This window comes from Rhamphochromis sp. 'chilingali' (assembly GCF_963969265.1).
Source record: "Rhamphochromis sp. 'chilingali' genome assembly, chromosome: 4".
Lineage (NCBI taxonomy): Eukaryota > Metazoa > Chordata > Actinopteri > Cichliformes > Cichlidae > Rhamphochromis > Rhamphochromis sp. 'chilingali'.
The window spans coordinates 35,629,236-35,653,761 of record NC_137948.1 but is presented as its reverse complement, the minus strand read 5'-3'; the positions used below and the strand labels follow the sequence as shown (position 1 = coordinate 35,653,761).

Genomic DNA, 24,526 nt, shown 5'->3' with positions numbered 1-24,526 from the left:
TGTGTGTGTGTGTGTGTGTGTGTGTGTGTGTGTGTGTGTGTGTGTATATGTGTCTGTCTGTCTGTGTGTGTCTGTTTATTGTCCACAGATCAGGTTTGAAGTGTCTGTGTGGTGCAGCTGGTCTGGTCTGTCTCTGTACAGTCGAGGCTGCACCCACCCATAAAACGGTGGAGGCTCACCAGGACATGCACACCTCACAAGTTCCCGGCTCTCTCGGCTCGGTTGAAGACGGGTTTCTTGGAGAAGGGGAGGGCAGTGAGGCACAGTCCCCCGTCCCCCGACGCCCCTCGCGATGCCCCTCCTTCTTCGACTAACCCTCTGCAGAGGAGCCGTGAGAGCCAGGAACTTGTGAGTTTTGTATGTCCACTCAGGCATCCTTCATACCTGGTCTGTAGGAAGTTCCTGTCAGAAGGAGGATGGACAGTGAACATTTTAAGCCCACTCGGCAGCGACAGATGGCCACCCCTTCCTGAGCCTGGTTCTGTCGGAGGTTTCTCCCTGTTAAAAGGGAGTTTTTCCTCCCCACCGTCGCCAAGTGCTTGCTCATAGGGGATTTTTTGGGCTTTTTTTCTTAAAACCAACCGCTGATAAGTTCACTGGCATCAAGTTTAGGACTCTGCAAATATTTAAATGGATAATTCGTCATCAAGTGAGGAATGATCCATTTAAATCATATTTGAGAGTCACATATATTTGTATATAAATATGATTTGTTGGACAATAAGGCAAATCACAGACTAATTTGGACAATTGGGAAAAATTAAATAAATAAAAAAAATTGGATAAAATGCATGTGTCATTGTTTCATATTGATTTCAAATAACATACCATTTGATTTCAACATATTTTTGTTACACTTGCAGTGGTGTTATTTTGTTATGATCCTGTTCCTTTTAAATATAAATATAAATCATCTAAATAGAAATGGAAAACTAGAAAGATTAAAAATATAGCTTTACTAATCTGAAAGTTATTTGTCATTGGATCCATCATTCCCACAGTGGAAACACATTATTTCATATTATGTTCAATTCAGTAGTTAAAAGTATAAAATTTAATAATGTCTATTTTTAGTTTACTTTGTTAATAAACACATTTTTTAGTATTTTAGAAACACTAACATCATACATATCCAAATATGAAGCAATGTTTTAACTCCCATTTACATACAGACCTGTGGCCAACTTTACAAACCATTTTGAATTTTTCCAGCTGAGGCGTTCAAAATAGATATACTTTTGATTGTCACAGTGTTATTTGGGCAGCTGCCTGCCTAATATAACATAACATCACCACAATATTTTACATTAAATGAGGAAATGTATCTTTGTTTCCTCAGCTAAGACTGCTTGGCTGCTGTAGCTTGTGTTTATGTTGAGAGTGACATCTGATTTAAAAGCAAGAAGCAAAAGCCACTGAGCACCATCAGTCAGCACAGAGGCAATGCTACAAATTTAAGGAACGAAGGTCAATTCTTTGTGTGTGTACATGCACAGAGCACATGTGCACACGGTTGTGCAGATTAACTCACAGATGTATATGACAACTCACGTTTGTGGCATTAACATTGTTTTCCAATCTTAAATGTAATACATACATTTCCGTCATTGGCCATAATTCTTGCAAGGAAGGGACTCAAAGGTCACAAGTTATTAAATAAAATTAATTAAACACACCATTAAAAGAAGTTCACTATTCACTCCTTAAACGTCATAGCTAGCAGCAGTTATTTATATCTATGAAAGAGAGAGCTTAATTGTTTGATTAAGCTTGATTGGAATGTCAGCTCCACACTGTGGCTGGTTGATTAAATAAGTTGGGGGAGCAAAAGTAAAATGAGCTACTTGTGGGATACTATTTAACTTGGGTTGGGTAAGCTGCTCATTTTATGCTCATTTTACTTTTCAGATGGTGTCAAGCCTGGCAGTTTGGTGTAATTGTTAGCCTAGTAATTCATAGTAATATATTTCTCACACACAACCTCAACCTCTGCCTCTCCATGTGAGCAGAGACGCAGCAGCATCTTGTTTCTACAGGAAGCTTGATTAAAATGTGAGGCATTTATACGGTGTACAAGATTAAAGAATATAAAACTGATATTACTAAACCTGATTTCCTTCCATCTATTTTCTGCTGCTTATCTGAGTCCGGTCATGATGCCCAGACGTCCCCCTCCCCAGCCACCTACTCCTGCTCTTCCTGGAGAACAGTGAGCCGCCACTCTGGTGCCTTTCGGTGTAAACGAGTAGCTTTCCAAATAACTCAGCTCTTCATCGTGTTTCTAAGGCAGAGGTCAGACATCCTTCAGAAGATGCTCATTTGTGTCAGATTTTAGTCATAGGTAAAGGTATGACTGTAGACTGACGGGTAAATCAACAGGGATCAATACCCTGCTCCTCTTTTTTCCAATACAAGTTCCTCTATCAAATCATTTTTTGACACTTGAGTCAGCAGTCCAAGCAGAGATGTCCAGAAGTTCCTTTTCCCACTTAAGTGGTATTTATGGTCACACAAATGCGTCTGACAACAGACAGGCAGCGAATACTGGGATACCACGGCGAGCCGGCCGAGATACATAATGTGTCCAGTGTGTGTTTGGTCTGCCCTTACCAGCTCGTCTAGGAGACATTCTGGAGGCCTCCTATTTCAGATGCCAGTCAAACCACCTACACTGGCTCCTTTCCTTTCTGTGAATGATCGCAGTTGAGGAGGAGAAGCTATGCTGTCCCCTGGTATGGTCTCCCCAAGGCAACTGGTTCTTGATGAGGGGCCAAACTTAAGTACAATTCAAAAGACCAAAGTTACTAGCCTGGGACCAGTACTGGGGAGGTTTCTTTGTTTTCCAGAACAGCTAATAGCTGTGCCCCATGAGTTCAGCTTAAAATATCCACACAGGTACTTCGTCCTCCCTCGGGTGGGCAGAGAGCTTTGTGGTCCAGGTTGTGGTCCAGTCCCCGGCTGCTTTAGCTGGCTTTAGAAAAAACCTGAAATTAGAATTAAAACTGTTTGTACCTTCACCTGTGTTACTTACAGTGATATGTTATGTAATTTGTTAACTGTCTCTTTAAGCTTTCAGCAGCTGGAGAGTTAAAAATAGTCTGTGTGAAAATAGGCAGGCGGTGAACTCGAGCCTGTGATACGTTTTTAATGTCAGGCTGTGACCACAAACACCAGCGTGGTCATCAGCATTCAGATCAGCTGATAGTAAACAGAAACGGCTTTATGGTCATTCTCTTAATTGTTATTGGCGTTTTCTTTTATTTGACTTGTTTAAAATAATAAAAAGCTGATTTGGGTTCATTTTATAAGCAAATCACATAACTTAATACAACAGAAATAAACTGACAGAGTAATGGAAAATAAAAAATTATAAATGTGGCCCAAAGCTACACGGATCACTGGCCACAATTCATTCAGCTGGAGGTCTTTTTTTTTTTCAAAGTTAATTTTAAATAGAAATAAATGTGGGCAAGAAATTTAAACTAAATAGGGAGCAAGCCTGAACCCTAAAGGCTTTACTAAGTGTTAATTATGCAGGTTTAGACATGGGCTGATTTGTAAGCTTGTGATAAACCTTAAATAAGTATATATGTATATTTTTGTCTGTTCCCTTGAAACGCATGCAGGTTCTGCAGGAGTTTCAACAGCAGCTGTTTGTGCAGAAGAACATGGCGTTCCAGCAAGCACCAGACTTCATGTTCCAGCCTGTCGACTCAGATACGGTAAATACTGATGTTTTTCTCTTTTTATTCATTATTAAATGCATAAAATATCACATGCGATTGCTTTTAGTGATTATTGGGGAAAATAAACTCGTATTTATTATGCATGGAATGAAATCCCCAACCTTAAAAATTTTGAACTTAACATGATTTCTCTAAAATGTTCAAGTAAAACTTGAAGAATAATTTTTGAAACTATTAAAATCCAAATCTCAAAGTGTTTGGGTTGCTTTTAATACAAATTTTGTAGCATAAAATAAGGTTCGTGTTTGACTAATTTAGTTGGCAGGAGGTGTTAATCAGTTTACCGGAAAATCAATTTCTACAGAAAAGTGAAGTGAAATGTGGATCCTTCAGGTTTGAACTGCACAGGTTGGAAACCACAGGTAAAATGCTGTAATGAACACAGATCAGAGGAGATTGTTGAGAAGTGGAACAAAGCTCAACAGATGACAGATTAATTTGTTTAGACAACAATCAATACAAAATCAGACGAGTGGAACAAGCAGCTCACGGGCATCCTGAAAGCTGAGCTGGCCGTGGCCACAAAAGCCCGGACTGGACTCGGCTCAGGACCTTGATGCTCAAAGCGGCTTTAGGCAGAGCAGATCCACCTTTTTGGTCCAGAGTTAAACATCTCAACAATACCAGATGCAGAAAAGATTTTTTTTTTTTTAGACATTCATGATCACTGGAGTATGAAGCTTGAGAAGCTGGGTGATGACCTTTCCTCTAAATTGATACACAAGCAGGAAAAAATGTTCTAATTTTCTAAAAAATTGTAAGTAACAGACAAAGTAGCTCCATTGTTTGAGTGTCAATAATCTGTCTGCACTGAAATAAACAACTAATTTAAATAGATTTTAATCACAAAAGTGCTGCACACACATTATGGAACAGTCTGGGTAAGAAGTCAAAGCAGGAAACATAATAAGTCCTGCGTGATTGGTCTTTATCTTTGTTAGTCTGAACTATGAGCCTGAAGGCAGAACAGTGAACTTTGTACTGTACTCCTTGCCCTGCACAGGAACTTAGATTATTTCCCATTTTTAGTTTTTATTTACAGATGTGTCGTCTCATTTCCTCACCGTGGGACTATTTCCAGCTCGTGTTTGTTCCGACTTTATCAGACTGTTTATCTTCCTAAATAAATGCACAACCTCCACTTTTAATTAAATATTTGGATTGGACGTGGATCTTTAACATGTCACCAGGTGAAGGACTGGTGACATCCTTCAGAAGATGCTCATTTGTGTCAGATTTTAGTCATAGGTAAAGTTATGACTGTAGACTGACGGGTAAATCAACAGGGATCAATACCCTGCTCCTCTTTTTTCCAATACAAGTTCCTCTATCAAATCATTTTTTGACACTTGAGTCAGCAGTCCAAGCAGAGATGTCCAGAAGTTCCTTTTCCCACTTAAGTGGTATTTATGGTCACACAAATGCGTCTGACAACAGACAGGCAGCGAATACTGGGATACCAGTTATAATTCTGACTTTGAAGTAAAGCCACTTTTTGTTTTGGCTGTTTTTAATCAGTTCCAGTCGTGTTTAACCCCCATTTAGATTTACTTTCCCAAACTTTGTGGCACTAATGATTCTGTGTCCAGGTTTAAAACACCTGCTCTTTGAATTTGTACAGAAATTCTAGTTTAAGTCTGAGTTTTGTGCTGCTTTGGAGTATTAGTTGTTTTATATTACCTGAGTCCTGAGTAAAGTGTGGTATAAATGCAGGCATGGTCTCAGTGTTTTCTTCAGTGTTCTGGCTGATGTTATTGAAGCCACAGTGAGCATTTTTGTCCGTTCACCAGTGTGGCGGTATTTGAAAAATATACATCACGGGTGAAATGAAGATGGTTAAACTGTTACATCGCAGCTTTAATTTGAATGAACGTGTTTGTCTGTCTGCAGGCTTCTCAGCCAGACGAGCTGACCATCGAGGAGCAGGAAATCTTGGAGGGCATCGATGATGGCGACATGGAGGACTGGGTCAAGGTACAAAAATAACACAAACACAGTTATGTAGCAGATGCACTCTCATGTTTGAGGGTTGGTTGTTTTGTGTATTAGTTCACTCTCTGGCTCTTAGACTGTTTGACAAACATTTAGTTTCAGTTTTTATAAGACCTCGCACCGGTACAGACTATCTACTGGACGTTTTAGTGTTTCTCTGGGATCAGTTGAACTGATGTGGCTTCAGGAATTAGAATAATTCAACTAAAATGCGTGCGGTGCATTGAGGCAGGTCAGGTTGGCCTGGGTGGTAGAAGCTCTGCTGAACATAAAGACAAATCAAAAAATGTACAAATACACAGTTCTCTGCTTCGTTTTTTTGGCCCCGCAGCCGTAAAGGGCTGATGGGAGATTCTCGTCACGCAGCCGGGCAGGCAGGTGGGCGGGCATGGCACCCAAGTTTGTGAATGCAATAATTCATGAATGAGGCAGTTTTTAAATTCATACCTTAAGTGCAGCTACTGAAAATCTGGACCAAATCCTGATTGATGGTGATCCAATCCTGCCTCAGCAGCGCTCCGGTTTGATCACAGTTTGTCAGCTTCTGCTTTTTAACAGCGGTTCGTGGACTCTTGATCAGTTTGAGATCTGCGGAGTGACCTGGTCATGGATATAAAATGTTAATTTGATGATCTCCCAGCTACTTAGTTATCATTTTCACTTTGTTTGTCACAGACTGTTACAAAGTTGCTCCTGGACCTTTGGGAGAAAATTTGAGAAGTCTTTGAGGACATTTTTCGGGTGGTCAGTGGTGTCTACTTAAATGTAGAAATGTCAGCTGTGGATGCTCCCATCATTGTGTGAAGTCATTCTTTTATAAACGCCTCTGCAGAGCTGCTGGTGTGTAGTCATTGTGTACTTTGTGTGTGGTTGTTTTCAGATCATTTCCCTGAAGGAACATTGTGCATTGTTGCTGTTTTACTTTTGTTTATTGTGTAAGTCTGGCTTTCCTGTGAGCCATTGTGCAAATGTTCCACGTGTTGAGCCAATATTTTATGTGTATTTACTTAGGTGATTATCTTTTCATATACAGATATAGTGTTTTAATGGGATATTTATTTTAATGAATATAATCATACATAAAAATGTGAGCAATATCATTTATATAGATCTGTTTTAGTGCTGTGATTCCCCACAGCATGCCCCAACAGAGATCCCAATACCTCTGAGTGTTTTCAATCTGAATGAAAATAAGTAAGCAGCGGAAGGGGAGGCCACCGGTGTTCATGAAATCAAGCTTCATGAATTCAGCAGAGGCTTGTTTAGGATTTTAGATTTCTCGTTAATTCAGGAAGAGCGAACAAAAGCTCTCCTATTATTCTCTTTGTGGCTGTTATTAAATTCTGGCGACAATGCAGTGATATTGTTACAGCCCTACTCTTTACATCTGACTTTATTTTTTCTCATTAGGAGTTTTCCTGTTGAAACATTTTTGGCTGTTGTCATCGTCTGTGTGCATTGTCTGTGTTTCCAGGCCAGAAACCGTAGCGGACAGGTGGGCTACGTCCCGGAGAAATACCTGCAGCTGCCCTCCTCCAACAGCCTGCTGAGCATGCTGCAGTCGCTGGCCGCGCTGGACGCCCGATCCCATTCCTCCAGCAACTCCACCGAACCTGAAACCGAACTCCCAACCGGCTCCGTCAACGGAGACTCGAGGAGTGAGATCCGCCTCCACCAGATAATATCGGAGTTTTGATTTCCTGCTTTGTTTAATACCCTCGTTGCCACTGTCTGTGTTGCAGTTTCATTCGCAAAGGCTTTGTACGACTACGCGGGACAAACGGAAGATGAGCTGTCGTTCCCAGAAGGCGCCATCATCCCCATCCTGAGCAGAGAGACCCACGAGGACGATGGCTTCTGGGAGGGCGAGTTTAACGGCGTTGTTGGTGTAAGAGTTCAAATAATAGTTTGCAAAAGCTTGTGACTGCAAAATTGTGTCTGCCTAAGGGACAGTTTGTTCCAGGAGATAAGCGAGAGTTAGAAGATTAATAGGAAGCACCTGGCCTCCAGACGGAGAAGATGTCCTTTTAAATGTGTCCAAAGTCGTCAACAGAACATTTGTGGTTTTGAAACTTATGCCTGTGTTGTATCTGCTTGACGCATGAGGGGGCGTCATAAAAGTAAACCCTGATGGTATAAAACAACTGCTTGTGTATCATTGGGCGGAGATCGATGCTGTCTGTGGGCAGTGTTCATCTCCCCACGCGCGTGTTCATTAAAATCATTGTTTGACCGAAGCTCTTCTGGACCATTATTGTTTTGTGCTCACCCTCAATATTTGAACTCGTAACAAACAGCAATAACGGCAAAACATGTAATGGACGTGCTGGTCCACTAGACAACATCATGTTGATGTAAAGCTTTGGGTCTCTTATGCAAAGTAAAGAGGCTGAAATAAGGTGTCCATGAGTATCAGTTTTCAACATTCAGTATTAAGAGACAAAGACTGTACGGGTTGGGCCAGTCGTCAAGTCCTGGAGCAAAGTGAGCCTGCAAATCAATAAGATGCAAATCAGTTTATACCTTTCATATAATGTTTGAATTTGTTTATTCTGAGTTTTATTGTTCAGTTAGTTTCCACAGTTCATATATCATGTGTAATTTTTCATTAGTTTCAGTGTTTGTTTGTATTTTATTCTATTCATGATGGTTGTGTTGACAGATTTGTCCAAATTTAAAGCTATAGATGTGAACTTTTGGTTCCTTTATTATTACCTGTATAATTAGTTTCAGTCTTTGTGAAGTGGGGAAGGAGGACCCAAAAGCAGGACTCGTGCGATGGAGAGTGCTCTTTATTTACAGTGGAGTAAATAAGACAACACAATAATCTCTTGAGCTCCCTCGACTCCTGTGTCATGTCTTCACCCAAAACTCCGTGCTCTCTGCTCCGTGGCTGCTGTCCACCTGTGCTCCACTCTCCTCCTCCTGGGAAAAAAAACAACAGAGGCAGCCGTCAGGACACCATGCCGCCTAATCAACAAAAAACAGTCCCAGTCTAAATAATCTAAAAGACCAACCACGGCTCCAGTGATGGCAACACACAGTTCTAGTGACCAACCCAGTGGGCGGCACTCGAGACAAAGCAGTTCAGGTGGCCTGCATACATTTAGTATCAGGCTTTACAAAAAAAAGTATCAACTATGTTAGGATCCATGTTCATCATGTGTGATGTGTGTTTACATTTGAAGGTGTTTGTGGATTTGTCACCTCTCTTCAAGGTGTGGTTTGTGTTTGATGCTGAAACAGATAGACTGCTGATTGGCTGAAGTAGGGTTCAATAAAAATTGTTTGGTTGTTGTTTTGTGCACTGCTCAGGTCCACATTAAATAAACTGCTGCTCATGTGTGTTTGTAGGTTCTCAGTCATCCAGGTCATGGTTGTCTAAGGAGCCTGGAAAGAAAGCGACTTTACTTCTTTAAGGTTCTGGATGATGTTTAACTTCTGATCCAAGAAGCTTCTTCAGTTGATGTGCTTCCTTTGCTCATTTTCCACCTCTGCACAGTTTCGTTTGATGACAATGCAGTGCAGTTCTCCCAAACATACAACAGAGGGCGCTATGCACATTCACTGAAGTGCAGAAAAATACAAGTGGAGGAGGAAACAAACAGCAGCATCAAGAGAGAAAACTGAAGTGTTCAAAGCGAGTTACTTTAGTCTCTTATTGTAATATTAATCGACATCTAAACATCACGTTGATGCTTCATGTTTGACTTCCGTGTCCTTTTACTGCTCAGTTGGAAAATATTGATGCAATTTAAAAGAAGAGGAGAAGAGTAATTTCTGTGTACTACTTCAAAAGTAATTTGAAAGCACTGCCTCATATGGAAAATGAATCATGATGAAATCCTGAAACAAATAGTGTTTGTGAATATGAAGAGTTTAGTTTTCAGTTTGGTCTTAGAAGTATAAAAATGCAGGACTGAAGACAAGATGGAAATGATGTGTTATGAGAAATAAAACACATATGTCACTATGTACTATAATTTTATTTTGTTTATTTTTTGTTCTTGTAGGTTTTTTGCTTTAGTGTAAATTTTGAAAGCACTGCTTTTAGTTTGAAAATTGGATTCAGTGTTCAGAGTTCGGACAAAACAATGGACGGTTTCAAGAAATGTATTTTATCAACAAAACTTATTTTCATGGTTACTGTATTTATTTTAATGCCCTCAGTGCAGTGATTGAAAAAAAGTTCATCTGACACCAATGAGCCAACAGCCTCCACGTAAACATTTCTTTTTTTCTTTCTTTTTTTTAAAACAGGGTTTAATCAGCGCTGACATACAGACATTTATGCGCTGGGTATAACAGACATGCTTACCGTGTGAAAGGACCGCGGATGTCTTGGAGCAGAGAAACATGCTGTATTGTTGTTTTTCTTTATTGCATAAGCAGCGCCCGACTGTCAGAAACGCTCTGTGCGGGTAGCAAAGTCGGCTCCAACGCACCTGCAGGCATCCATTTGAAAGAAAGGTGTCGCTGCGGCTAGGCTCTCGGGATAATCAGACTTTTATTTATATTTGCGGCATTCTGGTGCGTTAAAACTAGCAGCCTCTGTGTCCCGCTTGGATCACCATTCTGAAAATTCAGATATTTAAATAAAATGATGAATCGGCGAGTGATGAGGAGCCACGTAGATCCTGAAATGAGGTTTGATTAAATTAAACTCTTATGAACAGTGATGACGCGTTCCAAACAAACGATGCTTTCTACATGGCCAAATTGTGTGCTAACTACCTCACAGCGCTGTGTCCGGGGTCCGAAAAAAAAAGTTAAAACGATATACCTTGCGAAAGTTGTGAAGTGCTGAGGAAAATACTGTGTGTCTGATGGGGTGTTTTTATATAGGTGGACTTGGTTTCAGTTGACCTCTGACATGGAGAGATGAAAAGAGCAGTTTGTAAAGAAAAAAGGTGGAAACTATGGAACTACAGTTGGGATGTGTGTGCTGGGATGCTCTTGATAAGTATGCAGCTTTTATTGTTTTATGACTTGTTTTGCTGACTGTTGGGGCCCTACCTGTAACCCCCTCTGTCTAATCATCAAGTCTTACTGTTGCAGTGCGTTTGTGTGGCTACTAGACAATTATAGGTTGTATTAAAGCAGGGGTGTCAAAATCAAATACACAGTGGGCCAAAATTCAAAACTGGAACAAAGTCGTGGGCTAACATTAATATTTATTGAAAAAAAAATCTTCCTCCAGATATAAGAATGAATATTTTCTTATGGACTCAAATAAGTTTTGCTGGAAACCTGAATATGGAACAAGCAAAGCTTAATACTAAACAATATATATATTAGCTGTATAATACCAGTAGGCCAGCTCTAATAGTAATTTGGTATGGCTTCGCGGGCCAAATGTAATTAGGCTGCGGGCCAGAGTTTGACACCTGTGTATTAAAGGAACATTGGGGGGTCGATACAGTGCTATTGTGGCTAGTTAAGAATGTGGTTTTTAGAAGTATCACAAGAAAAGTTTATTTCTAAAGGGATACATGTTGTTTGTGGTACTCTGTTTTAAAAACTATTAGCCTCTGTGTCTTTCAGAGCACAAAAGAAAAGTGAAATGCTCCTAAACTAGTTATATTACTACTGAGGTTGAGGCAGTAACAAAGTTCTTTAAATCATCAGGCAAGAAAATCCAGAAACCTTGGGTTAGCCGTGGCTATCCGGGTCATCTGAGCCCGAATAGCCTCCTTCTCCTCCTCCTGCACAGGAAATAATCCAAAGTCCGTTAAATTCAAAAGAGTCACTGAAATAAATGTCTGCTGGGTAAAACACGGTCAGGTTAAAAGCGAGCCGTTTAATGTGGCTGATAAACGAGTACAAAAACAAAAGGCAGATGCACACAAGAAAGAACCTAACTAGAAGTAAACTGGGAAAACTAAATGCAAAGAACAAAACCTTGAACGTTGCATAAACATGGACACTCCTGGAGACATGGAACAACAGACAACCTGACAAAGAATGAACAGAAACACACAGAATAAATACACACAAGGGTGATTAGGGGGAAGTGGAAACACATGGGGAAACAGCTGACACTACTCTGACATAAGGAGACAAAGGAAGCAAAGCTGACTACACTGAAATAGGACACAGACCTTCAAAATAAAACAGGAAACATGAGACGCAGACAAGACAATATAAACTTGATAACATAAGAGGGCAAAGGGAGACTAAAACACAGGGGTAGAAGACACAAGAGGAATCTAAATAAACAAATGAGCTTAGATAACCTGATGAACTTAAAAATAAACCATAAACATCAAAAATAAACTAAAACTTAAAACGCTGGGTCAAAAGACCCAGGATCGTGACAGTGGGAGGTTGAAGCTGCCACAGGGCAAAAGCAGGACAGGCTGCCAGTTTATCACAGGGCTAACACAATATATGTGATAGAAAATCAACTGAAATGTTTGATATTTATTTATAATAATAAGAGAATAACTACTATTTATAATAATATTATAGTTGTTATTATAAATATGTGTATATTTTTTATAACACCCAACATAAAAGGCTTCTTTCCAAACCTGAGCTGTTTCAGACGCTTCTTGAAATTCTGACTTCTCTGAACTCAAATTCAAATACAAATACAAATTCAAAATACAAATACAAATTCAAATTTTATTTGTCACGTACACAGTCATACACAGTACGATATGTAGTGAAATGCTTGGACAACTGCTCGTGACCTAAAGAAAACAAAAAAAGGAAAAGGCTATGAATAAGATAGGAAATAAATATGAAAAATTAAAAAGGGTAAATTTAACTAGGAAGGAATAGAATATAAATTAAGGTTAAAAATGAAATAACTGTACAACACAAATTAGAATGAAGGGTAAATTTAACTGGGAAGAATAAGATAAAGATAAATATATACATTAAAGTTGAAAATAAAATAACTGTACAACAAAATACACAATATAGAACTATATAAGAATGTATGAAGAAATCTAAATATAAATAAATATATACACAATAACAGCAGCTGTACAAGTATTAACCGGAAATGAAGAATATAGTGACCAGTGTTGTGCAAAACCAAAGTCCAGAAAGTCCAGTGTGTGTGTAAGAACTGTATGTGTGGGTCAGTACTGTGTGGTGGTGTGATTGAGAGACCGTATCGCCTGCGGGAAGAAGCTCCTCCTCAGTCTCTCTGTGTTGGTCTTCAGGGAGCGGAATCGCTTTCCTGACCTCAGCAGAGAGAACAGTCTGTTGTTGGGATGGCTGAGGTCCTTCACGATCTTCCTGGCCTTGGTCCAGCACCGAACTCAGTGTAAGGTGTCTGCTCCCTCACTGTGGCTGTGCCTGGAAGTACTTCTGCTTCTTGTCTTCCCCTAATGCAGCTTTAAAGTATTAAGTATGAAGCAACAGTGCTTCTCTTTGCGCCTCTGAAATCTGTGTTCTCTCTACTGATAAACAAAAGAAACAATGTAAAATGTATTAATAAATCAGTAACAAAAATATAGCGTAGAAGGTAAGTAGAGATTTTCATACCATCTTCAAGCCTAATGCTTTTAAGTCCCACACTCAATGCAGCCTGACTCAAAACCTGATTCTAAATGGTTCAGCACAGACACAGACTCGCTGACTTTTTATAGTCACTCTATAAATGCTGTCCATTTAAATCATCTCACTTGTAAACACTGCCGTATCCACCGGAGATCAGTGAGAATGGATTCTGGAGTCTTCCCATCCTCCTGTTAGTGATCCTCCATCTGAATGGATGATAACAACCTTCTGAACTGACTAGCAGGTGTAGAAAGCCCGACTAGCCCATATCTATGGGACTGATCACTGCTGATAAACCCACTAAATGGATGGATAAGAGCTCTGGTCACATTTGGAGTTGGGCCACAGCTCTGCACAGTGGCTGCCAAATGGTCGTCTTCTATTGTGAAATTCAGCACAGCAGAGAAGAAATAGCACATTATGACACAGTATGATGGAAAGGCAAATAAGAAAAGTGTGTAAATTAATAGATTCAACTCATGTTTTACTTTACATTTTGACAGCATGACTGCTCTTCCCTTCCATCAAGTACATTTTTCCACTTCTAGAATCCCTAGAAGCCAGAAACACAAAACAAGGCTACGTCCACACGTACACGGGTGTTTTTGAAAACGGAGATTTTCCGTTTTCGTTTTTTTTTTAATCCCGTCCACACGTAAAAGCCAAAGACGAAGGAAAACGCTGCTAGGAACATGCCAAAGCAGCAGATGGCGCTATATTCCTATCCATGTAGAAATGTTGGCCAATCAGAAGTCAGCCTGGGTGGGAAAGAGTAAACAAAGATGGCGCATAGAAGCAGAACTGAGTCCTATGTGTGGAGGGACAGTAACTGTGTAAGCATTTAAACACTGCAGAGAGTAAAATGAACAGTAATGGTATTTTGTGTAAGTCCGCCATTGTAGAAATTCATTTCACCGAAACAATAACCTGGCGCACAGTGTGACGTCAAAAAATGCGCACACCTTTGACGCTGCGTTTTCTCCGTTTTTCTCGTCCACACGTAAACGCAAAAACTGAGTTTTCAAAAATATCCACCCTGGCCGGAGTTTTTAAAAATCTCCGTTTTCAGTGACCGAAAACGCCGTTTACGTGTGGACGAAAGGTGCGAACGCATAGAAAAATCTGCGTTTTCAAAAATACCCGGGTACGTGTGGACGTAGCCCAAGATACTGCTGTTATTATTAAATAGTTTCAATTTGTTTCTTAGTTTATTTGTGATTTAAATTTTCACCTTTCATCTTTATGCTTAGTTTGTTCTGGTTACTTTGAATTTTGTAGCCTCGAGCTTATTTCTCAGACTATCTCCTTTTGTAATTTGTAAAAATAGTTCAGTGAGTTTATTTTCCTCCATTGTCCTGCGTTCTGTGTCACGTCTGTGTTTCTGTTCTTGCACACCAAGTTACTTATTGTGTTAGTCTGTTGTCTCTTGTGGTTTTTATTTAGTTTTACGTCGCTTGTCTCGTTTTCTTATTTAGGTTCAGCTGCCCTCCCAGGTGTCTCCTGTTTGTCCTGAGCTCCTTGTGTATTTACTCCCTCAGTTTGTCTTAATTGGTTGCTGTGTCCTCCCTCTCTGTATTGTTTCCTTCCTCAGTGTTTCCCTGGTTTTGCTAGTATCCAGTTTCCCTGCTGCTGCCCTGCCACTGTGTTTTTGTATTTTTTGCTACTGCATTGAAGCTGATCTTTGAGTTCATCCTTTGTCTCCTGAGTTCTGCATTTGGGTCCATATTTGAAATATATTCGAAAAACTAACTCTGTAGGTGCTCACACGCCACTGCACGCTCATGCATGTGTGGGAAAGAAAGAGAAAGAGAGAAATACTGCTACAAGCTAGTTCAGAAATCAGAAATCAGAAAGGGTTTTATTGCCAAATGTTGAGCAGGTTTACAACATTAGGAAATTGCTGCGGTGCTTCAGTGCAAACATACTGTTATAAATTACGTTTAAATAGACATGAAAATAAAAATAAGAGTAAGAATTAAAAGTGCTAAGTAGATAGATATATACATGATATATACATGAGTGCAGGTGGTGATCAGTGCCAAACATGGAATGATGCAGTGAACACAGCGTAGGGTCATGTGTTAGTGGTGGGAACAGTCATACGGTTATTGTTCATGTGTCCGACAGCAGAGGGGAAGAAACTGTTCTTATGGCGAGAGGTTTTGGTGCGAATGGACCGGAGCCTCCTGCCTGAGGGGAGCAGGTCAAACAGACTGTGTCCAGGGTGAGAAGGGTCAGCTGTGATCCGAGCTGCACGCCCCAGTGTCCTGGAGGTGTACAGGTCCTGCAGAGATGGGAGTCTGCAGCCAATCACCTTCTCAGCAGAGCGCACAACACGCTGCAGTCTCTGTTTGTCCCTGATAGTGGCTCCAGCGTACCACACAGTGATGGAGGAGGTGAGGATGGACTCGATGATTGCAGTGTAGAATTGCGTCATCGTCCGTGTTGGCAGGTTGAATTTCTTCAGCTGCCTCAGGAAGTACATCCTCTGCTGGGCTTTCTTAATGACGGAGGTGATGGTGGGCTCCCACTTCAGGTCCTGGGTGATGGTGGTGGTAGTTGTGATAAATGGTAGTTTAAATTGTGTCCAGGTAATGAACCATTAAATCTCCTCTTGCACCATCTGAATCTCTCTGCAATCACATCACATAGTATGCATATTTTAATTTATACAGCCAAATATCACAAATCTGACCTTAAGGTCTTTGCCACCTGGACACACACACACCAACCGCTCTGAAGAAGCTTAGAGTGGATTTGGAAATAGACACCTGAGGTGAAAGAATTCAATTGATTAAAGTTGTGCTATTATTAAAAAGGTAACAATATCAAGATATGATTCAGGAGGATGTGAAACAACTTCTTAGGTTATGTACTTATTGATTATCAATAATTAACAATGAATATGTTTATTTTACAACCATGCAAACATGACTGATTAACCTGCATGGGGAAAAACTGAATATTGAGTATTAACAACTAAGAGTGCAATAAGTGACCACTGAAAGAGGCCCACACAAAAAGTTTTAAGGCTGTAAGACAGCTGTATGTCACAGAACAATGAACTTCATTTTGAGCTTACTCATAATCAAATAGCATTTCATATCTTTGTTCACTAAGGCAGGAAAACAGCCTCAAGGTTTTGTACTGAGTGAATGAGACATTGTGGATTCGTTTCTGTCAAACATCAGTGTTCAATGTTGTCACTTATGGAAGTGCAATAACGATATGTACAAGACAAATAAAAGAAAAGAAATTGTTATATCAAGTGAGCCAATATCACATTAACTGAACAACTGATGTTTCATGCTTTTTTTATACTGCTTTTATAAAAAGTTTGAGACAGACCCTAATGAGCTACTGAAGCAAATAAATAACTGTCACTGAGCTTTGCATCTATATCACTGAAAAAGGCAAAGAGTTTGTGAAACAGAACAATTGGGACTGCGAGTATAGTTGCTGCACAATATGTTGTTCAGGTGGTAAGCCAACCATCTGTAAGTATATTACTCTTCTCTCAGGTTTCACGGTGTGCACAGAGGTGGATTTGCACAAGAGAATCTTTCACGACCATAGCTGTGAGAAAAATGATCGTCTGTATCACGTGCACATAACTCTGACCCATGGAACACATTACCATCATCTATGTGGCGGCTCTCTGATCCACAGCCAGTGGGTTCTAACTGCAGCTCACTGCTGGAAAGATCAACCTGGATGGTGAAATATGTATTTTTCTTGTTTAGTTGGTTGGTTTTTTAAACTTCCAGGAAGAGCAAAAAAATGTAGCAACATCTGTAGTCTATGAACAAAATGACATCATGCTTCTGAAGTTACAAACCCCCATTAGTGACTGCAGAGCTTCTTTATTAACAATAATATAACTGAGACTTGAATATTGAGCAGAGGGTTCTGGTTTTGATTTTAGGTACCTGCTTAGGAGCTACATCCATGATCTATAATAACTGACAATAAAACACGAGCATGAGGAAATGGAAGGAAATGTAATGTTTTAATAAAATGTTTGAATCTGAAAAGATTAGCTGACTTAGAGTGAACTGGAAATACTCAGCCTGCAGACATGGAGATGGAATTTTATTTATTTTTTAATTTGTAGGATGGATGTCATTCAGATTGCAGGCCATGGTGGCTATACGGTTGATGTAAACTACAACAAACGTAAGACCAGTATTGTTTTGATTATTTCACAATTTTTTAGTTTATATTATACTTTGATTTTGTCTTGTGTGCCTGTTATAGTTACTTTTTCATTTTATTTGAAAACTGTGATGACATAAAGTATTTATTTCATTTTTTTGTGGATATACTGTCAATTTCCCTCCTTTTTAAATGCTGCTCAGCTTCTTTTAAAGAACACATTTTGTTCCAGAAATGAGGCAAATCATGTTTCTTTCAATATCTGATTTCCTTGCATGAAACATGCAGTAGCATTTGTTATTTTCCTTTTTTCTCTAGTCCCTGATGAACCGCCTCATCTCCAGTGTGCAAAGATGCATGTTGTTGAGTGTGAGCTTAACCTCCATCCATGTAATTCAGCATTCTTATGGCCAAATGGAAACACGATGTGTTACAAAGAACCTCGAGTGGACATATGTAAGGTGAGTTACCATGCTGCCAACATTTTATCTGTATCATTATCAGATGTTTTGGTACAAAATATTTATGTTTTCTCTCTCAGGGTGATTCTGGTGGTGGAGTGATGGCCAAAAACAACAAGATTCATGGTGTGCATGTTGGTGGTTGTGAACCTGCCTGTACCGGACCAACTATTTCTCTGAAGGTCTGCTCTTACATTGGTTGGATAAATCAAGTCATTACACGGAGTAATGGAAAATAATAAAATTAAAATAACATTCAAAATAAACAGTCCGCTCTGCAAGAAGCTGCTTCGGTGTGAATTGTTTCTACATGTGAACTTTCGATTGTTAAAATATAAATACGTCATGTGTGTTTTCAATGTAGTTTCAGGCATCAAGTAGATCATTCAGTTGTTCAGAAACTGTGAAGTTTGCATGAAGGTTGTTGGGTCCTTTTTGCCAGATGATATTAAGTACAATTACTACAGTAAAGTACAAATGTAAGGAATTTGTACTTTATTTTATTTTATTTGGTCTTTCCATCACATTTGTGGCTTCTTCTCCGCTGCTTCTAAGTGGAAATTGGTACATTTAACTTCACTACAAATATCTGACATCTTTAGTTGTTATTTTACAGATGAAGATTTGTGCTCATGAAACACATGAAGTACAATTTTGTTTCTGTAGTTGATCAATCAGTTATTTGACTTGCATGAATTTAGCAACTATTATTATATGTTTAATCTTTAAAAGTACTTACTGTTGATATTATTTTCTGTAAATTGTTCAAAATCATAAATGTGTGAGAAGCACTCAATCAGGGGCGACTCCAGCATCAAACCTTTAGGAGGGCTCAGCTCAGTCTTAATGTCATGCTTTTAGTGTTGCCTTCAAAAGAAATGTAATTTTTGGATGACCTACAGCAGTGTCTAAGAATAACAGATTTTAATATAATACATCAGCTTTACGGTGGTCACTTTAGTTTAAAACCCGATGCAATGGCACAGTCATGTTGACCAGTAAATTTCAAAAACAGTTTAAGAAAAAGCAGATCAGAGGAGAAACCTGCACGGCATTGTTTCAGTCTCTTAACCACATAGAGGCCAGTCCACCAAATCATCAAGTATTTAAAGTACCATTATACAATACAGACAGTTCAAAATCCCCCTGCGACTCCACCTGCACAAGAAGCAAACTGGTAATAGAGCTGGTTTTAAATGACAGCTTTTGAATTCATGCAAACCCAAACACTTTGTTGAGCAGACTCAGCACAGAGACTCGTGTACACCAATTCAGAGAGTGGAGAACAGATTTGTAGTCTGTCACATCAGTATAGTAGCATTCATCCTGTTCAAGTTTACAGTGATGTGAATGCTGCTAAATGCTATTATTCACATTAATAGCAGAGTGCTACTGAAAAGCACACAACGCATCCATTTAATGCATGTAGATTTTGTGAAAAAGCCACCTGATCTCTGTTAGTTCCAGTCTCTCTGTCCGCGCTTCCTCTTTGTACTGACAATCACACACAAACATTTTATATTCAACTAAAACAATAACGAAAAATATATTCTTGTAATAATTATTTTAAAGGCGTCGTTTGATAAGAGCATAGCACCCTGCTTAGTTATGAGCGATCTCCATAGATGAATGTGGGCAAAGCAGAAGTGACATATATGTAGCCAGGTGGAAGGTCTTTATTATCGGACATGTCCCTGACTTTGACTTCATGTCCACTCTTACCTGTTTCTTTCTCCCTCTCTGTCATCCCCTCTCAGTCTTTGTGCAGTCACCCAAAGGTTAATTATAAAAGTATATCAGAGTTTACAACCGAATAAAAGGCATAAACTGGTCCATATCAGTTTGCTGCTGCTGGCGAGGGTGTTGCTAGGATCTTGAAGCATACAGGGCTTACAACAGCCCTGAAGTCTTTTGAGTTTTCACTCAATAACAGCACCTTTTAAAGTTATTTGTTTTTATTTATTTAAACATATAGTAAAATTAATATAAAGTGGTAAATGTTTGCACTACCTAAAGTGTGAAGTCACAGAATGATACTATTTAGTGCAGTTTTTAATCATTACCAGTCTTCATCTTAGAGCTTGTGCTCTTATTGTGCCATGATGTCTCCTTTTAAACTGTGTGGATGTTCACCTCTTCTTCATCCTTCCTGTTCCTTTCACCAAACTGCTCACTCTTGTTCTCCTCTGATCTCACTTCCTGTTCTGGTTATAAGAAGAATGCAGTCAGCATGTGTCAAAGACACTCCCTCCAAATATATGATTTTTGATATGATGATTAGATATTTAACATTTTATTTATCAACTATTTTATGCACTAAATCAATCAATTATTAAACAAATATCATATTGTAGAAAAGCAAATAATAATGCACTAAGCAGTTTCATGCCACAAGAGCTAAATGGTCACTTCACTGTATTTATTTCCCACAAACTACTATACCTAGGATCTTCAGGTTTCCACTATATTTCATTAATCTGCAGCGACTGTAGAACATAAAGTATATTGACCTCTATTGTTTTCTTTATGACTTGGCCTGAATACACACACATACACATCTTTGAATAGCACAACAAATGAGGTAATTTTCCATGTGTTTTAATAGGTTTAAGTGATTTATGGGTTTTATGTATGTGTGTGTATTTTGGTCTTCGGTGTAAATTTATACAAACTGTAATTTTTTCAGATGAAAGATCCGTTATTTAATGTTGCTTTATGTTGACTCTATGGAGAATAAAGCCTTACATGAGTGTTGCTATTTTTAATTGTGGAGTGGAAGACCTACTGTACTTGTTGTTTAGTCTGTGATCTGAATGCCAAATTTAACCAAACTGAAAGCAAAGGTTACAGCTGGGATATTCCACACATTTGAAAGACTCATTGTGTAACTCAGATGTTTATGAGCTTTGATCACTCCAGCATAATAATTATCATGTAACTGCAAGAAGACTTAATGAAACTGAAACAATGCACCCTAACACAGGCATTTGAACTGTAGGCTAATGAGTGCATGAAGTGTACCTCTACAGCTGAAAAGAGTTTGCCTCTATAATTTCTGGATCTACTGATTTGTTTCTGATGTATCTCTTCTTTTATTTAGCCTGTATTTGTATAGCGCTTTACTAGTCCCTAAGGTCCCCAAAGCGCTTTACACAACCAGTCATCCACCCATTCACACACTGGTGATGGCAAGCTACATTGTAGCCACAGCCATCCAGGGGCGCACTGACAGAGGCGAGGCTGCCGGACACTGGCGCCACCAGTAGGCAACGGGGGAAGTGTCTTGCCCAAGGACACAACGACCGAGACTGTACAAGCCGGGGCTCGAACCAGCAACTTTCCAGTTACAAGGCGAACTCCCAACTCTTGAGCCACAATCACCCCATTATGTACAGAAAGATGATGAAATCCTCTTTATTTGAGAAAGTGTCCTTAAACTATTTTTCCTCCTTCTTACTGAGTTTCCGAGCTACCTCTTTGTTAAGTGAATAAACTATTTGAACAAGAAAGATATCATGGCATTTATGATGATACTCTGTGTGTGTGTGTGTGTGTGTGTGTGTGTGTGTGTGTGTGTGTGTGTGTGTGTGTGTGTGTGTGTGTGTGTGTGTGTGTGTGTGTGTGCGTGTGTGCGTGTGTGCGTGTGTGTGTGCGTGTGTGTGTGTGTGTGTGTACGCTCGGCAGAGGGGAGGTCAAGACAGGAACTCGCTGAGTTGACCTGGTACATCAAGTTTGGATTTCCCCAGTTGTTGGTAAACAAAAAAGATTTAAACTTAAAAGATTTTGAGTTGATGCACACTGGAAAAAAAAATTCTCTTCATCACAATCATTTGTTTAAAAATATGGCTATTTTACTGATCTATGGTTATTATTAAAGAGGAAGGAAAGAAGAAGAGGAAGCCTGAGCCCAGGTTCTGTCCATTTTCATAACAAGTGACAGCACAGACATCTGAGCTTTTTCGTCATAAAGATTGTGATGTGAAGCATCAGCAGGTAAAGTGTCGTTAAAGTGTCACTTCAATAATGCTGCTGGCAGAAAGAAGTGTTGACACATACTAGCTTTGAATAAAAGGCTTAAAACACAAACAGTCTAATCCTGGGTGTTGCTTTTAAGCTTAAAGAATATAATAAGTTCTAAGACAATTCAGTTTACTTCTTACTGTCCATGTTGTGTTGTGGTATTTACTTTATCATGAATGTACGCTACTTTGTTCGAGCGACTGTAAAAAATAATTGTATTCATGAAATAAACTAGACTTTCACAGTCTGCATCTTCCACAGTTTTTATGCTTTTGTTCACTCCAAGTTTGACACAAACCCACAGACAACCAGAGTTAACTATGTGAAGCAATCACAGACACTGTAATGGCTGATTTTTCTAATAAACACAATCAGGTTAACATTAAGGTTTAACATTGAAGGAGATTTGTTCCATAGTCACAGTTATACTTGTATTTCCTTTACTTACATCCAACACTACTATGTTCTGTTTCAGTCCAGGTGCTGGCAGTTTATCCTTTGTTGTTTGGACAAATAAGCTTAAAGCTAAACCTTCATGTTTTTGATGGGAAAGTTTGTTAAACCATTGCTCAACTTATGTCTGCACAGAGCAGATAATTATGATGTACTTGTAAAAAGACTTGATAAGCAGGTCACAGCTGAATCAAGGGGTAATAAAAATAAGACCACGCGGTCTCAGCACGACTACACATGCAGTGGGTTATCGCACACATTTGAAAGACTCATTGTGTAACTCAGGATGTGACCCCTTATAAAGGAGACAGAGAAGTTCTGTTGTTCAGTCAAGTAAAACCTGGTGAAAGTGCAATTCTAAGACTCTGGTCGTTGCTTAAGTGTATAGATAAAAAATCTTTTTTTCATGCATTATTTTCTTACTATATTAGTATAATCACCAAATCGATTATTTCGTATTTATCTCCTGAAACGATCTACATTAACTTTTCTATCCCTAGAAATGTGTTTCCAGAGTCCCAGGTTTAGTGACTTCCTGTCCACCATCACATTAGCTGAGTAGTTGTCAAATTTGAGGGGAGCAGAGAAGATCAGACACCAGTCAGCAGGTCAGAGGCCATCTCTCATTTTACAAATCAATCGCTTGATTTATAAATGGAACAAACACCCCATCAGACCAGGTAATGACCCATTATGAGACAACAGCCGTCTGAGAGGAGATGTTCTGTATCACAAAACATGGGAAACAAACAAACTCTAGGCATTCTGAAATATATAAAGCTCAACAAAAAAACAAAACCATATCAGATCCTGATGTAATTCATTTTGTTGTTGTCTTTATTAGTCATTTAAAAAGGTCTAGAAAAAGTGTCCAGGAAGAGATTCTACTATTTATGCAGCACTGCCCCCGTGTGGCCACAAAGACACACAACAGCTTCATTTCTCAGCCTGTTGCCTTCTTTTTCCTTCATGATGTAAACAGTGAATGAACTGAAAGAAGTCAACCCATAAACTGTTAAACTGATACAACAGTCATGATGATTATGTAACAAGTTGTAGTTGACTTTCTGGTGGTGGTTTTGGTATACAATTTAAAAGCCATTTTCTTTTATAAATACACCATACACTTTGTTCTTGACCATTTCTTTTCCTCATATCCTTAATGGACAGTGGAGGAACACTACATCTAGCTTCTGTTTAACATTTATCCAGGCGCCCCCACACTGTACCTCTACAGAAACCAAGGGAGAGAGACAGACACACAAAGATTTCCACTTGAATCTTCATCTCAAAATAGAAAAAGTTTTATCACAAAATAATTACAAGAGCTCAGCCAGGTGAGATATAGCAGAACCATCAATTCAGAGTCTGACAGTAAGGGTGAAGACGAGCCTGACTGTTGGTCTGCTCCAAAACAAGCCCATAAGCAAGCTTTGAAATAATATGTTACAAAATTGTGAAACTGCGACATGAAATTTGATTTGAAAATGAAATTCATCCTGATCAGGAGCTGTTATGATCTAAATGGTGTTCTAGATCCAGTAAGCATTCATTCAACTTGTCTGCAGCAAAATTAAAAATAAGTTACCACAAGTTGTTTTTTAATTTGGTAAATAATTGATAAAATGTTAAAAGTACTGGTTGTGTTTGACCTCATCACCAGGATGAGTTGGAAATACTTCAAATTCCCTCAGGTGGCCTTTTGCTGGTTGGATTGCCACTACAGTCTGTAAACTGTGGAGGTAATTTTGTGAGCTCATTGGATGAGCAGTTTCTGAAATACTCAGACCAGCCCATCTGGCACCAACAACCACGCAATCTCTTTCCCCCATTCTGATACTTGCTTTGACCTTCAGCAGGTCATCATGAACATGTCTGTATGCTTAAATACTTTAATTTGCTGACGTCTGATTGGTTCACTAGACATTTGTGTTTAACGAGCAGGTGAACAGGTGTACCTGGCAAAGTGTGTGTAACCCTCAGTGTTACTGACATGTTCCACACTGATGCACAACAATACTCTGTGCCCCACACAGTTTTATTAAGTATGTCTAATCACTGTAGACATTACATGTACCTTCTTAGAGGAGAGGTCAAAGGTCAGTTACCTTTATAGGTTCCTGCTATATGTTGTGACATATACACAGCACAGTTGTAGGAATGATAGTTTCTAAGTTCTAAAGC

General features: G+C 39.2%; 1 long non-coding RNA gene and 1 pseudogene across 2 annotated transcripts in view; both read right to left on the bottom strand.

Annotated features, from left to right (window-relative positions):
- LOC308395323 (kallikrein-8-like) overlaps window positions 1-24,526 on the bottom strand; it is an 88,818-nt pseudogene that overhangs the window by 48,548 nt on the left and 15,744 nt on the right. The gene's annotated exons all lie outside the window — the stretch shown is intronic.
- LOC308395338 lies at window positions 8,473-10,531 on the bottom strand. The gene is made up of 3 exons (XR_013971381.1): window positions 10,473-10,531; window positions 10,057-10,375; window positions 8,473-8,663 (listed from the first exon to the last, which is right to left on the bottom strand). It is a non-coding gene; the product is annotated as an uncharacterized lncRNA (long non-coding RNA).